The 13,089-nt window shown below is 41.5% G+C and overlaps 1 long non-coding RNA gene across 1 annotated transcript in view; it reads left to right on the plus strand.

Annotated features, from left to right (window-relative positions):
- LOC309554777 overlaps positions 1-10,682 on the plus strand; it is a 63,012-nt gene extending 52,330 nt beyond the window's left edge. Inside the window, exons 2-3 of the long non-coding RNA XR_014225241.1 lie at positions 9,287-9,388; positions 10,404-10,682. This is a non-coding gene — a long non-coding RNA (uncharacterized lncRNA). The remainder of the gene's footprint in view (positions 1-9,286; positions 9,389-10,403) is intronic.
- The last annotated feature ends 2,407 nt before the right edge of the window (positions 10,683-13,089 follow it).

Raw genomic sequence — 13,089 nt, forward strand, 5'->3', positions numbered from 1 at the left:
AACGTGTGTAAAACAAAACCAAAGAAAATTCCTAGCTCAACTCACCGGCTATCCTGCTACCGCATCAGTGACTCTCTATTCTGTCATTGCATATTTTACATGTGTCATAGGTTTTTTACTTTTACATTTACCTTGGCCTAAATACAACAGCAGCACCCCAAATCTGACTAATTTAAACTTGAATAAAGGTTTTTTAATTCGTTTTGTCTGATCTACCTGCATTTTTATTGCACATTTTAATAGCATAGTTTTTGAGCTTCAGCTTTTGCATTATTACACAGTAAAAGGCATGCACCCCTTTTCCCACTCTTTCTCCTCTCCATCCTTCAATTTCCACAGACCCCCCCTCCCCCCCACATACATTCTCCTGTTCCATCCACCACAACATCTGTAGCCTCTAGTGCCAGAGAGGGACCTTTTAGAAGGGGTTCCAGAGGCTGCGGGATATGCTAAGTCAAACATAGAAGAGGGTCATGGGGCAACACAAATGAGTGTCAAGCAAAGGCCTCCTTAAAGGTGCAGAGCAGCCACCTAATTTTACAATGCTGCTCATGTGCCCTTTGTCCTCTCCTCCTCCTCAAGGGTGCATAGCAGCCACTTTGTTGCTCATAAACCCTTTGTCTCCGGATCCTCAGTTAATTCTATCGTAGCCCCAACTGGATATGAGTGTAGCACTGTACCCATAGGGCTTTATGTGTAATGACTTCTTAGGCCTCCTCTGATTACCTGCAGACAGGCACTAAGGGACAGTTCACTCATCCATCCTTACTCCCAGTTGCTCGTTGCTCAATAAACAGTCCAGAGGTTTTGAATTTTTATTGTGCAACTTGGATGGGAGAAGGGAATAGTGGGATACTCCAACTTGAACTATTCACAATTGATTAAGACAACTCTGACTTGGCCTCACCAGGTTACTTGTGGAAGCAGACACACTGCTTTAACCATACTGCCACTTGTATAGAAGAATTAGGTCCTCTTGCTCTCTCTGCCAGCAGAATGAATGCAACTACAATATGTTCAGGACACTCTCTAGCATCCCCTTGACTGACACCCGTCCACTGTCTCTTCTAGCAGAAGGAATGGCCCTCACAAGATAGGCCCCATGACACAGATCTGTACTCATGGTAGGCAGAATCAGATCCTCTTTGGTGTCTAACTTTCAGTCAGCTCTGCAGGACATCTGGGTTCAGTTCCTCTCTGACTCTAAGGCACTCTGGTCAACCACCTGAGGCCGCATGGCAGCTTATACAGAGCAAGGGCAGTCGCCCCCTCCCTCTGGGACTCCGCTCTCCAGCAGATCCTATTCTCTGGTAAACAGTTAGCAATATAAATGTTCCTGGAAATCTCTCTGGTAAGCATAAAAGATCCAAAAACTATATTCTGTCTTCTAGCACCTACCTAGTAGGGTGCTACATGAGTAGTTGTAGAAATATATTTTTTTTATACTTGCTATCCCAGAGCTGGTAGCAGTTTTCTATTTATTTATTTATTTTTTTATATTAACATATTTCCATTTTGTTTATAATTAACATTTTAAGAAAAAAATTGTATTCATTATTTTTTTTTTTTCTTCCTTGTAAGGCTATACCTACCCTGATCAATCCCCTGGTAGTTACAACAATGCAAACTAGGCATTCATTTTAGGAAAATGAAGTGCAAGGCAACACCACCTTGTCTCTATTCAAAAATGGAAAAGGTTGCCTACCATTTCACAATCTGGGGGGGGGGGGGGGACAGGCAGCAGCAATTTTTTTTGTGGGGGGGGGGGCAAAAAAGCAAAAGGATAACTGTGAGATTCTTTGGCCGTAAGTTGCTTGCCATTCCTTTAAGTGGTATTAAACCCAAAAGTAAGCATGTATTATATTGCAGCTTACCAATTCTTAGTTGTGGTTGCTGCATTAGTTTTCTTTTTTAAACTTTCTTTTTCAGGAGCCCAAACTCTCCAGGAGAATGTATCACTTTACACGGATGAGACAATGATAGATTTAATACTCCCCTTTCCCCCAGACTGATAATGCTGTTGCCTGCTGTGCTTCCTGTGCCCATTCCTTCAGAGTGTCTCACTAATAAAGGACACCAGGTGAAAAAAGAGGGAAAAAGCCAAAGAAAGGAAAACTGATTCAGTCACCACATCTAATGATTGATAGGCTGCAATATATTACATTTTTGGTTTTGGGTTTATTACCGCTCTGAATCTTCCTTCCCCAGACCAATGGACAAATAGCCTGAGGTAGTCAGGGACTGCAATATAAACGTATTACCACCTTCAAAAAAAAAGTTCAGGGCCTCAACACCACCTTCTCCCTATGCAAAAATAAGAAATGATTTCCTTGTAAGGTAAGACTGCCAGCACAAACACTGGCCTCAATGAGGTGATGGCTACAAGGAATCCCACTTTATAGGTGAGAGAATGTAGAATGAGGAATGCCTCTAATAATTTTAAAATTATGTTTCTGAAGTACAGAAGAACCAGATTAGGTCTTCTTGATCAAAGAGTGAGAGACCAATGGTCTTCTAAACAAGATAGAAAGGGCAGGAACTTTTCATAGTACAACAGTCCAAACGTTGGTCCAGACCTAGCCATTTTCCCACCTGCCATAACTTTTGTTTTTAGGTTTCTAGTGAATAGTGCAGATACAGCCATGGGTTTGAGGTTTGCTCCTAGTTATGTAACCCTTTTTAATGGGTTACTGGGAAGATTTGCACAATTGGACCAACAGCCCATGTGGAGCAAACCTTGCCCTCTATGTTTGTTATATAAATTATATTCTAATTCTCTGGAAAGGCCCTGCTACTCTTATTCCATATTTTGTCACATAGTACAACCTTTGACATACATTTCACCCATTTTGCCAACCTTGATCAGTTGGCATTTCTTTGATTCCCTGCTTTTCCACAAAGATTAGTGTCATATACTTACCAAAACTCACTGGAGGTAAGGAGGTAATTCCCACCTTCACACTCAAAGTTACCATCATCCTAAATGGGTATACAGCATTCCTTTTGGGTTATTTTCTAGGTTGTGTACGAATTATTTTATTGATCAGGATTACATTGCACAAAGCTTATTTCAGGGCTGTGATTAATCTATTTTGTCAACTTCTTGAACAAATACCTTGCAAAACCCAAAATACAGGAGAATTGTGCTGTTGTAGCCCCCCTCTAGTGCAACCAACAATATAAGGTTTTGCACACAATATAATAAATAGCAAAGCCTCGAAATTGACCACACCCTAGACAAACACTGGGATTTCCTAAAAAAAGGATGCCATCCTTCTGGATAAACCCATGAAAGTGTTCTGTAAGCCTAGATGTGTGGACAACATCATAGCACCGAATAAACTCAAAACATCTGATACTAGATTGCACCCCTCTTTCAAGTTCTTGTTCACTATTTGTGGATCTTTGAAGTGTGGTAAAGTTAAAGTCATTGTACACTTCCAAATGTTTTTGTTGTGATAACTAGGTATCAGTGTAGTCATAATATAATGGGAAAAACATCTTCCAGCTGCATGGTGTGCTCTCTGAGAGTCCTAGAATGCTCTGTCTGCCTGTGTGACTAACAGGTCTAGTTACTGTTAAGCTCTCACCTGCACAAGCACTAGACTGAGAGACCCAGGGACTTTAGCTGTGCCGTGTCATGCCACATGAGTCATTGTTGAACACAAATGGAAAGTCAACTTTCTGTTCTGAGTCTTGAAGAATCCAATGCATGGTCTGCCACCAACTCTGTATCACATAAAAAATGTGTGAGTGCTAATGTTATGAGAAAAACATCTTCCAGCTGCATCTGTGAGCTCTATGTGTCCATGAATGCTCTGCCTGAATGTTGGTGTGTCAGATCATATTACTGCACCTGCACAAGGGATATAGTTAGAGACCTAGGGATTGTGGGACACATAGTTTCTTCACAGGAAATGTCAGTTCTCAAACTACAGACAGAGGTCATGCATTATTCTGTGCAGGGCATTGCTGCATGCCTCATGTTTGAATAATATAGACAGAAATGCCATGCACAGGAATGTGAATATTTACTCTACTATAGACTGTTTGTACAGGCAAACAAATGGCAATGTGAAACTACATGATGAATGCAGATCTTATGCAGGTGAAATACACAAGGTAGGAAGGTTTAAGAAACCTGTACTTTCATGCTACATGAAAAAAAACAACAAAAAAAAACATTAAAAATAACAAAGGGGGAGAATTTCACATCAATTTATTAACTGCTGTTTATAATATAATTTGGTATATTTTTAGCATGTTCCCGTGGCTTTAAAGTATAACTAAAGGCAAAGAGCTGAGAGGGATTAGATCACCTGCCAGTTTCTTTGCTGTCTGTGCCCCAGTTATAGAGATTCACACTCTCTATTTGTCCGGTTTACAATTAACATTGAAAGGGAAAGTAAAAGAAAATCCCAAATGGTGGGTTGTCCCCAGAAAAATAATAGAGGGGAAATCTTCCAATAGGGACACTAGTTCTGGTGACCTGGGGATCCCCAAGGAATTCTCTTAATTTGTGGGAATTTCCTCTAATTTTCTGTTTGGCATCTGACATGCATTATAACCCTCCCTTACTCTATACAAGATGGAAAAAAAAGTTTTGCCTATAGTTCTACTTTAATTATATAGGCTGTACTATACAGGACCTCAGGATCAGGTTGGAGGAACATAAAGTAAACATTATTAACCACCCCCCATCCGCGCTACAGCCTATATACGGCTGCAGCGAGGACTTGAATTTTCGGGAGGCCGCACTGCGGGGAATAATCTGGACACGGCCGATCACAGATTGTGGTGAATGGCCAATCACAGCGGCCATTCACCACGTGATCGGGCCGTCCAATGAGCGATGATCTCATATGTAAACATATGAGATCATCTCTCATCGCCGGCGCTCCTTCCTCACACGGAGCCTGCAGTGTGAGGAAGGAGGGGGAGCCTCACAGCACCGGGGACACAGGAGAATGTAATCAGGGCACCGATCACCAGTGCCCTTATTACTAAAGGTAAAAATACACACACAGTGCCCCCCCATCAGTGCTCACAGTGCCCGCCATCAGTGCCCCCCATCAATGCCCACAATCAGTGCCCATAGTGCTGCTAGTCAGTGCCCATCAGTGCCTGCTCATCTAGGCACCGATGAGCACTGACTGGCAGCACTATGGGCACTGAGTGTGGGCACTGATGGTGCCGCTCATCAGTGCCACCCGTCAGTGTCCAGTGCCATCAGCCAGTGCCCATCAGTGCCTCCTATCAGTGCCCATCAGTGCCGCCCGTCAGTGCCACCTCTCAGTGCCCAGCAGTGCCACCTGCCAGTGCCCAGCAGTGCCACCTGTCAGTGCCCAGCAGTGCCACCTCTCAGTGCCCAGCAGTGCCGCCTATCAGTGCTCATCAGTGCCGCCTCTCAGTGCTCATCAGTGCCGCCTCTCAGTGCCGCCTCTCAGTGCCGCCTATCAGTGCCGCCTATCAGTGCTCATCAGTGCGGCATATTAGTACCGCCTCATCAGTGCCCATAAGTGCCACCTCATCAGTGCCCATAAGTGCCACCTCATCAGTGCCCATCAGTGCAGCCTATCAGTGCCCATCAGTGCCGCCTCATCAGCGCATATCAGTGAAGGAGAAAAATTTATTTTCAAAATTTACTCGCAGAAAATAAGAAAAACTTTTTTTTTTTTTCAAAATTTTCTGTCTTTATTCTTTTTTTTTGTAAAAAATAAAAAACTCAGAGGTGATTACATACCACCAAAAGAAAGCTCTATTTGTGTGAAAAAAATGATAAAAATTTCATATGGGTATAGTGTAGCATGACCGCGCAATTGTCATTCAAAGTGTGACAGTGCTGAAAGCTGAAAATTGGCCTGGATGGGAAGGGTGTTTAAGTGCACAGTAGGCAAGTAGTTAATAAAAAAGTGGATTATAGTCTTCAAAGCCATTTTTTGGGAATACCACAATGATCTTAATTTGATTACAGTTTTTGGGATTGAAGCTAGATGCTAGTTTTTCAGAAAGTGAACACTTTAAACATTTATGTGCATGAAGAACTTTTCAGATCTTCAATATGAATAGCTTAGCATGTTTTTAATGAGGATCTGGAGACTCCTACTATTTCATATTGTGATGTTTTTGCTTCTCCTCATTATTTAGGATGTGTATACTTTGCTGATATTTTAATGTTGCTTGGTTGTGTGGTTACTTTATAATTTTACATACTATTTTTTTTTCTCTACGCTGCTACAGTATTATTAAATTGGATGTAGTGACATCTAGTGGTTATTTCTATTTATTTAGCTCTGTAGAGTTTGTTTCATTTTCTTTTTTTATGTCCATATTATGTCCCTCCTTTTCAAATATAGAATAAGGTTTTACAGTTTTTTTAGATTATTATAGTCTTTATCCATATTATTTTATTAAACAATGTTTTCTATCTCTGTTAGTATTATTTATTTTCAAAATGCCATCTTCTTTTCTTCAAAATGCTGTAAGCTAAAATGTTTTACACTTAAACTTTTTACACTTAAAAGTTTTACACTATGAGAGTTCTTCTTTCCTTTGGGCTCCTGTATCCTATGATTGAATGACCATTAATAGATATTGCCTGTGAAAGTTCAGAGGAGAGATCCCCCCTGCTATTCTGAGGGTCCAGATTCAATTTTTATGGAACGCTTTTTAGAAGAAAAGAAGATGGAATTGTGAATATTTTAAACTATTATTGACCTATTGCGGGACACATTGAAAATAACATTTGTGAAATTTTGCACTTTATTGCACTATTTCACTTAGAGTTTATATTTAATTTGGATGTTTTGGGTATATTAGAAAATGATGGCACTGTCTGATTAATTGAACCCAGTGTTTGATGGCGTTTACATCATAAGCAAAATCTCGCTAGTTCCTGACACACAGACAAATGCTCTGCTCTTTAGGGTTGCCATTAACTGTTAATGGTACCCCACACCTTGGCAAACATAGGGTGCTTTTGGTGCGGTGCAATTTGAAAAAAGGGTCGGGACATTTTTCCCTGCATTTCTGTGGGTTGGAAAGCCCATTGAAATGAATGGGCTGTCTTACACGCAGCACGCAGCCACACAGATGTGAACCAAAGGCTTGTTCACATGTCACATGCAGAGGTAGCAGCTGAGGGAGGTACACATGCTGTGGTTTCAGCTGGAGGTATACCCAGGGTCAAAGGGGCTACACTGCAACCACCCTGCAACTGTGTGCATTGCACGGTTGCGGTGTGGTAATGCTGCATTTACGGGCTTAAAACAGGTGGTGGGGAGGCAACATATTGCCTCTTTGCCACCTGTTAAATGCCTCTGAAAAGTGATCTGTTCATGGATTGCTTTTCAGAGGAGCAGCAGTCCTTGGTGCTATCACATACAAGCCCTACAAAAGCAGTTCTGATGACACACACACACACACATAGACACAAACAGACACGTGCACACATAAACACACACAGATACATGTATAAAGCTTTTTAAAACATTGTAGCACAGTACTTTTCTTTTTTAGGCGGGTACTGCACTGTAGGGGGAAGCAGAGAGCACAGCACACTCCTCTTCTCTTTACTTTCATTTTTGAGGCTGACGGAGCTGACTTACAGTGTCGATGTATAATTCGGCAGGGAATCGGGAGATTGGGCTCATCTGACAGTCCTTGTCTCCCATAATCCCGCGGCACACCTGAGGACCTCTGGCGGCACACCAGTGTGCCATGGCACACTGGTTGAGAAAGGCTGTAATATATTACCAAAATGACGCCTGCTTTTACACACACATGAACTTTAATGGCATCCCAGTCTTAGTCTGTAGGGTTCAATATTGTATTGGCCCACCCTTTGCAGCTATTCAACTCCTCTGGGAAGTCTGTCCACAAGGTTTAGGAGTGTGTCTATGTGAATATTTGACTGCAGGCCAGTCAAGTTTCTCCACCCTAAACTCAATATTGAACCCTACAGACTAAAACTAGGATGCCATTAAAGGTCATGTGCGTGTGAAGACAGGTGTCCCAATACTTCTGGTAATATAGTGTATATTAGGGATACATTGATACCAGTTTTTTAAACCTGAGAATGAGTACCGATACTTTTTCTCAAGTACTCGCAGATACCAATTACTGATACGGATTTTAGTGTCATGTGGCGTTTTTTTTTTAAGGGCTTGTTCACACCGTACATGCATGACAACTGATGGGAAAATAGCAAAGATTTCACCTGCAGAGACAACACTTTCACATCAGCTTTCATTGGATTTCATTGGATTCCGCACCTGAATTTTAGTCATGTTGACCTTGCTCGAACTGAGCCAAATGTATTTGGCTCATCACTAGGGATGATCGAACCGATGGTCGACCCGAACATTGGGTGTTAGAAATTCGGCCAAATTCTGAACTTTTTGCGGTAAAAGTTCGGAATTCGGGTCACCCGAATCGCCCTAAATGCAATGGGACAGGAAGTGGGCTTTAAAAGCCCGTGATTGGCCCAGAAACGTCAGTAAAAAACAATGAGGGTGCAGGAGTCTGCAAGGAACGTGATTGGAGTGACTACGGGGACCAGAGGCCATCAGGAGTGAATACGCCCCCCAGTATATAACATAGCCCCACCTAACCTCTAGCGCTGTAATACAGAGGCTTTGGAAGAGACTGGAAGCATTTGTGTTTCTCCTGCTGTGTTAAACAACGTTTGCTGCATAGCCGATTGCTTGTAAAGCTCCAGATCAGCAGAAGAGGAGTCAGCTTACAGAAAGATTGTCAGTGTAGTTAGAAATACAGCGATTGTGCTGTTTGAGTTAGAAAAAAAAAAAAATTAAAGGGACAGTGTCAGTTAGAAATTATCTTCTGCTGTATGGAGCTGTTCTTTTAGTGTGAGGAAAGGGATATGCAGTGTAGTTAGGGTACTATATACCACTATAGTTAGATTCAATAATCTAGTTTTAGTAGGGATAGTTTTAAGTGTCAGGGTTCCGTCTAGTGAGCACGTTGCATATATCTACAGCAGGTATACGTGCTTGCTAGTCAGCTATTGTGCAAAATACATTTCAGTGATACACACATCTGCTGTATTTAACGACAACTTTGGGTCGCATAGCAGTGTGCGTCTTGCAGGTGATTTTCACATCGCACAGTTTATAAAGCCTCAGTGACAAGTTAACTCCTGTTCTTGTTGTAAGCGTTAAGTCCACTGCAAAAGGCTTTGCTACTCTGCATCACACACATCTGCTTTATTTAGCGACAACTTTGGGTGCGTCTTGCAGGTGATTTTCACATCGCACAGTTGATAAAGCTTCAGTGACAACTATGTCAGGTAGACCAAGGAAAGGCATACGTGGCCCTGCTGCGGAAAGTGGCACAGCTTCTAGGGTGTCTAGAGGCAAGGGTGGACGTGGTGGTCAGTCCTCAGCCAGGCCACCATTTCTATTGTTCTTCCGCAGTGGCCAAGCTATACGTCCACAGTACGTACAGAAGGTGGTGGACTATATTACCAAACCCTCATCATCATCAGCAACTACAGTGACCCAGGCAGAGAAAAGTGGTCAGTCTTCTGCAGTTGGCAGAGCAAATTCAGCGCAGCAGGAGGATTTGTCACAGACCATCGAACGAGACTCTCCACCTACTCAGTCGACCGTTTGACATTCATTAAAATGAATCAGTCGTGGATATCAAGCTTTGATGCACCTGATGCAGACCTTGTATACTAGTCTATCATTGCGATGTGGCAGCTGAGCCTCAGTTTAAGCCTGGACCAGGGTGCCCCCCTCCAACCCTCCTCTCGTTCTGTTTAGGTTCACAGAACCTCATTTTAGTTTCCACTAGAAAAGATTAATTTTTTTTTTGGCCTTCTGCAACACCATCTCTTTGGGCTTACGGTGGGGAGGCTCCCCCAACACCAAAAATACCATGTTTGCGCACCTGTTCCACAGGTGCACACCTTCATAATTTTTACGCCTTCTTCAAAACCAGCTCTTTGGGCTTACGGTGGGGAGGCTCCGCCAACACCCAAAACACATTGTTTGCTCACCTGATCCACAGGTACACATCTTCTTAATTTTTCCCCTTCTTCAACACCAGCTCTTTGGGCTTACAGTAGTATGGCTCCGCCAACACCCAAACAACAATTTTTGCGCACCTGTTTCACAGATGCATATCATTGCAATTTTTTTCCTTACAAAGGCAATTACTGCCTTCATGACCATCACTTTCATAGGGTTATGGTGTCAAGGCATCGTCGGCACCACCAAAGGCCCAATTTTTAAGCATCCTCTACTTCTATTCAAAGTCGAGAGACAACAGTATTCATCCAAAACATCTCTAATCTTGTTCACTGTGCACTACATTGTGGCCCCTACCCCTAACCCTCAATGCATCCGTGCATATATGTCTGTTTCTTGTGAGAATTCAAGTTAAAGTGCACCAAACACCATTTTACATGAAATAAAGTGCATCTACATACATCTTTTGACTTCTTGAAAACATTTGGTAATAATAGCCCCATTGTGAAAATACACCCGTTACTTATATCCACATTTAAAGAGACAGCACCTTTTTCCAAAAAAAACTCTAATCTTGTTCCCAGTGCACTGCATTATGTCCCCATCATACACATTGGCTGTGCAGTTGATTAGGAGCAAAAGAAAGGTGCGGTTAAGCAAAAAAGTCATTTTTGAAGGTTTGGCATGCTATAATTCTTTTCCTGGACATGCTACAGAGCTGAAACTTCACAGTTACACTTTTTAGACCCCCCAGACACTAAATCCAAAGAAATCTCATTTTTTTTTTTCAATAATTGGCTCTCTATCAAAAACAAAAACTTTTTTTTGCCTGATTCATAGCCCCTGTGCATGACCCAGAACCCTAGGCACTTTTTAGGGGCATTTATTAGGTTTTAGGGCTTCAAAATGTTGTTTTTTGATTCCCGAAGTCCGGGAATCCGAACCAAACTTTCGGGAAATTCGGGTGTTCTGGTCGAACCAAACTTTTCAAGAGTTCGATCATCACTAGTCTTATTCTCAAGTTTAACTTTAATTTGATTATGGCATGGCTTTGTTATGGAGCAATAAGGGTATGTAGCATTGTAGCTCTTGGAAATCCATACTCTCTGCAATAAGTCTGGTCTTTATATTCATAATATTACAAAATAGTGAATTTTAATAAAACAGATCCCCAGTACCAGAATGGTGATCATAGGTCAGTTTAAGACACCAGATAAGTAGACAAATATTAGATATGCCAGAGATACAGGTCAAGATAGCACAGGATCAAAGTTGCTTAAAGCTAAGTTCCAGATACCCTTCCCATGAAGTCCCCCTAAGTGGCATTTTATAATGGTGTATTAAATATTTTATTTTTTGGTGCATGGTCCATGACCACATATATGCAATTATATGAATACAAAGGGCCCATTTCATTGCTATGACTCCTCCTCTACATGCTTTTTAGCATTAGATATTCTTCATGAATTCCTCCATGAGGGGTTATTTGTATTGCACAATAATACAGAGGGAGATGCAATGGAATATATAAGAATATCATATGGAATATAGTAATTCATAATTACCTAGATGACAGTTGGCAGGTGTTTCATTAAAGTCAGGGGTCCATTTTAGTGTGGTAAGAAAAAATATGGGAAGTTTGGTATTAAGGTACTATTTTTTAGGAGAAAATGACTGTGCAGGTAGAATGTTTTAAATTGGATTATACATAATGTGAATTGTTTGTGACTTGTGGGCACTTCCCAAACCGACCAGGAGATGTGGGTGTTCCCCAGCTATGTGGGTGTTCCCCAGCTCCCATGCTGCCTATGGGCATCTTTAGGATCTATGGCTGTGAACATTTATTCTATGCCAGACAACAGGACATGCCTCTTTCCTGCTTTGTTTTATTCCTTACTCCCTGTTCTGGCATGCCTTTGGCATGATGTCACCTGCACATCCACATTATACGTCACGCATGATGATGGCAGTGTGGGGTAGTGGAACACTGGTGTGACATAGATTTTGATGGCCACAGTCTGTGGTTGCAGAAAATGCTGTTAAATAAACATTGGTTATGTCTGGCTTTAACCACTCCTGCCTGTAAGGTGCTTTGTGTGATCTTTGGCTGAATAATTTTTAGAGAACTGTTGGGAAAATTTGAATGAAATTTACAATTGCAATATAATCCTTCAGTTATGTCATCATACCACCTCTATCGTTGGTGAATCCTGCCCTGCCAAAACTGTTTGTGCCTATTTAGTGGAAGCTCTTTCTAAATTAAATAATATACTGTAACTGAAGTACAGTTTTACAATCTACCTAAGATTTACATAATTATAATCTTATATGCTTTACCATGGTTTAGGTGAGTTTACCTCTTGTGGGGTCTGAATCTATTCTGGGTTGCACTTGAGCTTTGAGATGGGTATTTTAGTTAAATATTCATATGCATACTAATACAGAATTTTATGGTCAAATTCATACATGAGTTGGATAGCTAACCAGACACGGTGATAGAAATTTGCTACACTCTGTTGTTTGACTACTTGTGTTGTTACCCTTTCTGCAGTGTTACTTGGGTAGGTTTTGTTATTACCCCTAGATGGATGCATACATTGTGTTAGTGTATAGTTAATACTGTATATAGAGGATACATTACAATATATGCACACTCATATGCACACAGATGCCAATTGAATTGCCTTTGGTTCTCCTTGTGGCCTCCTCTTGGTTCTCTTTTTTCCCCATCTGAGGGAGGCTAACAAATTCAAAGCCCTACCTCCTGGACGGAGCAGAGGGGCACTCATATGTGACATGTTAGTGATGTTCAGCCCAGAAATTTAATGAGCCTGGGCTGGATATATTTCCGCCAGTAAAGCTGTGGCCAAAAGTTTTGAGAATGACACAAATATAATTTTCACAAAGTCTGCTGCCTCAGTGTTTTTGGATCTTTATGTCAAGATGTTACTATGGTATACTGAAGTACAATTACAAGCATTTCATAAGTGTCAAAGGCTTTTATTGACAATGACTTGAAGTTTATGCAAAGAGTCAATATTTGCTGTGTTGACACTTCTTTTTCAAGACCTCTGCAATTCACCCTGGCATGCTGTCA

Source organism: Pelophylax lessonae (genome assembly GCF_965119305.1).
Source record: "Pelophylax lessonae genome assembly, chromosome: 4".
Lineage (NCBI taxonomy): Eukaryota > Metazoa > Chordata > Amphibia > Anura > Ranidae > Pelophylax > Pelophylax lessonae.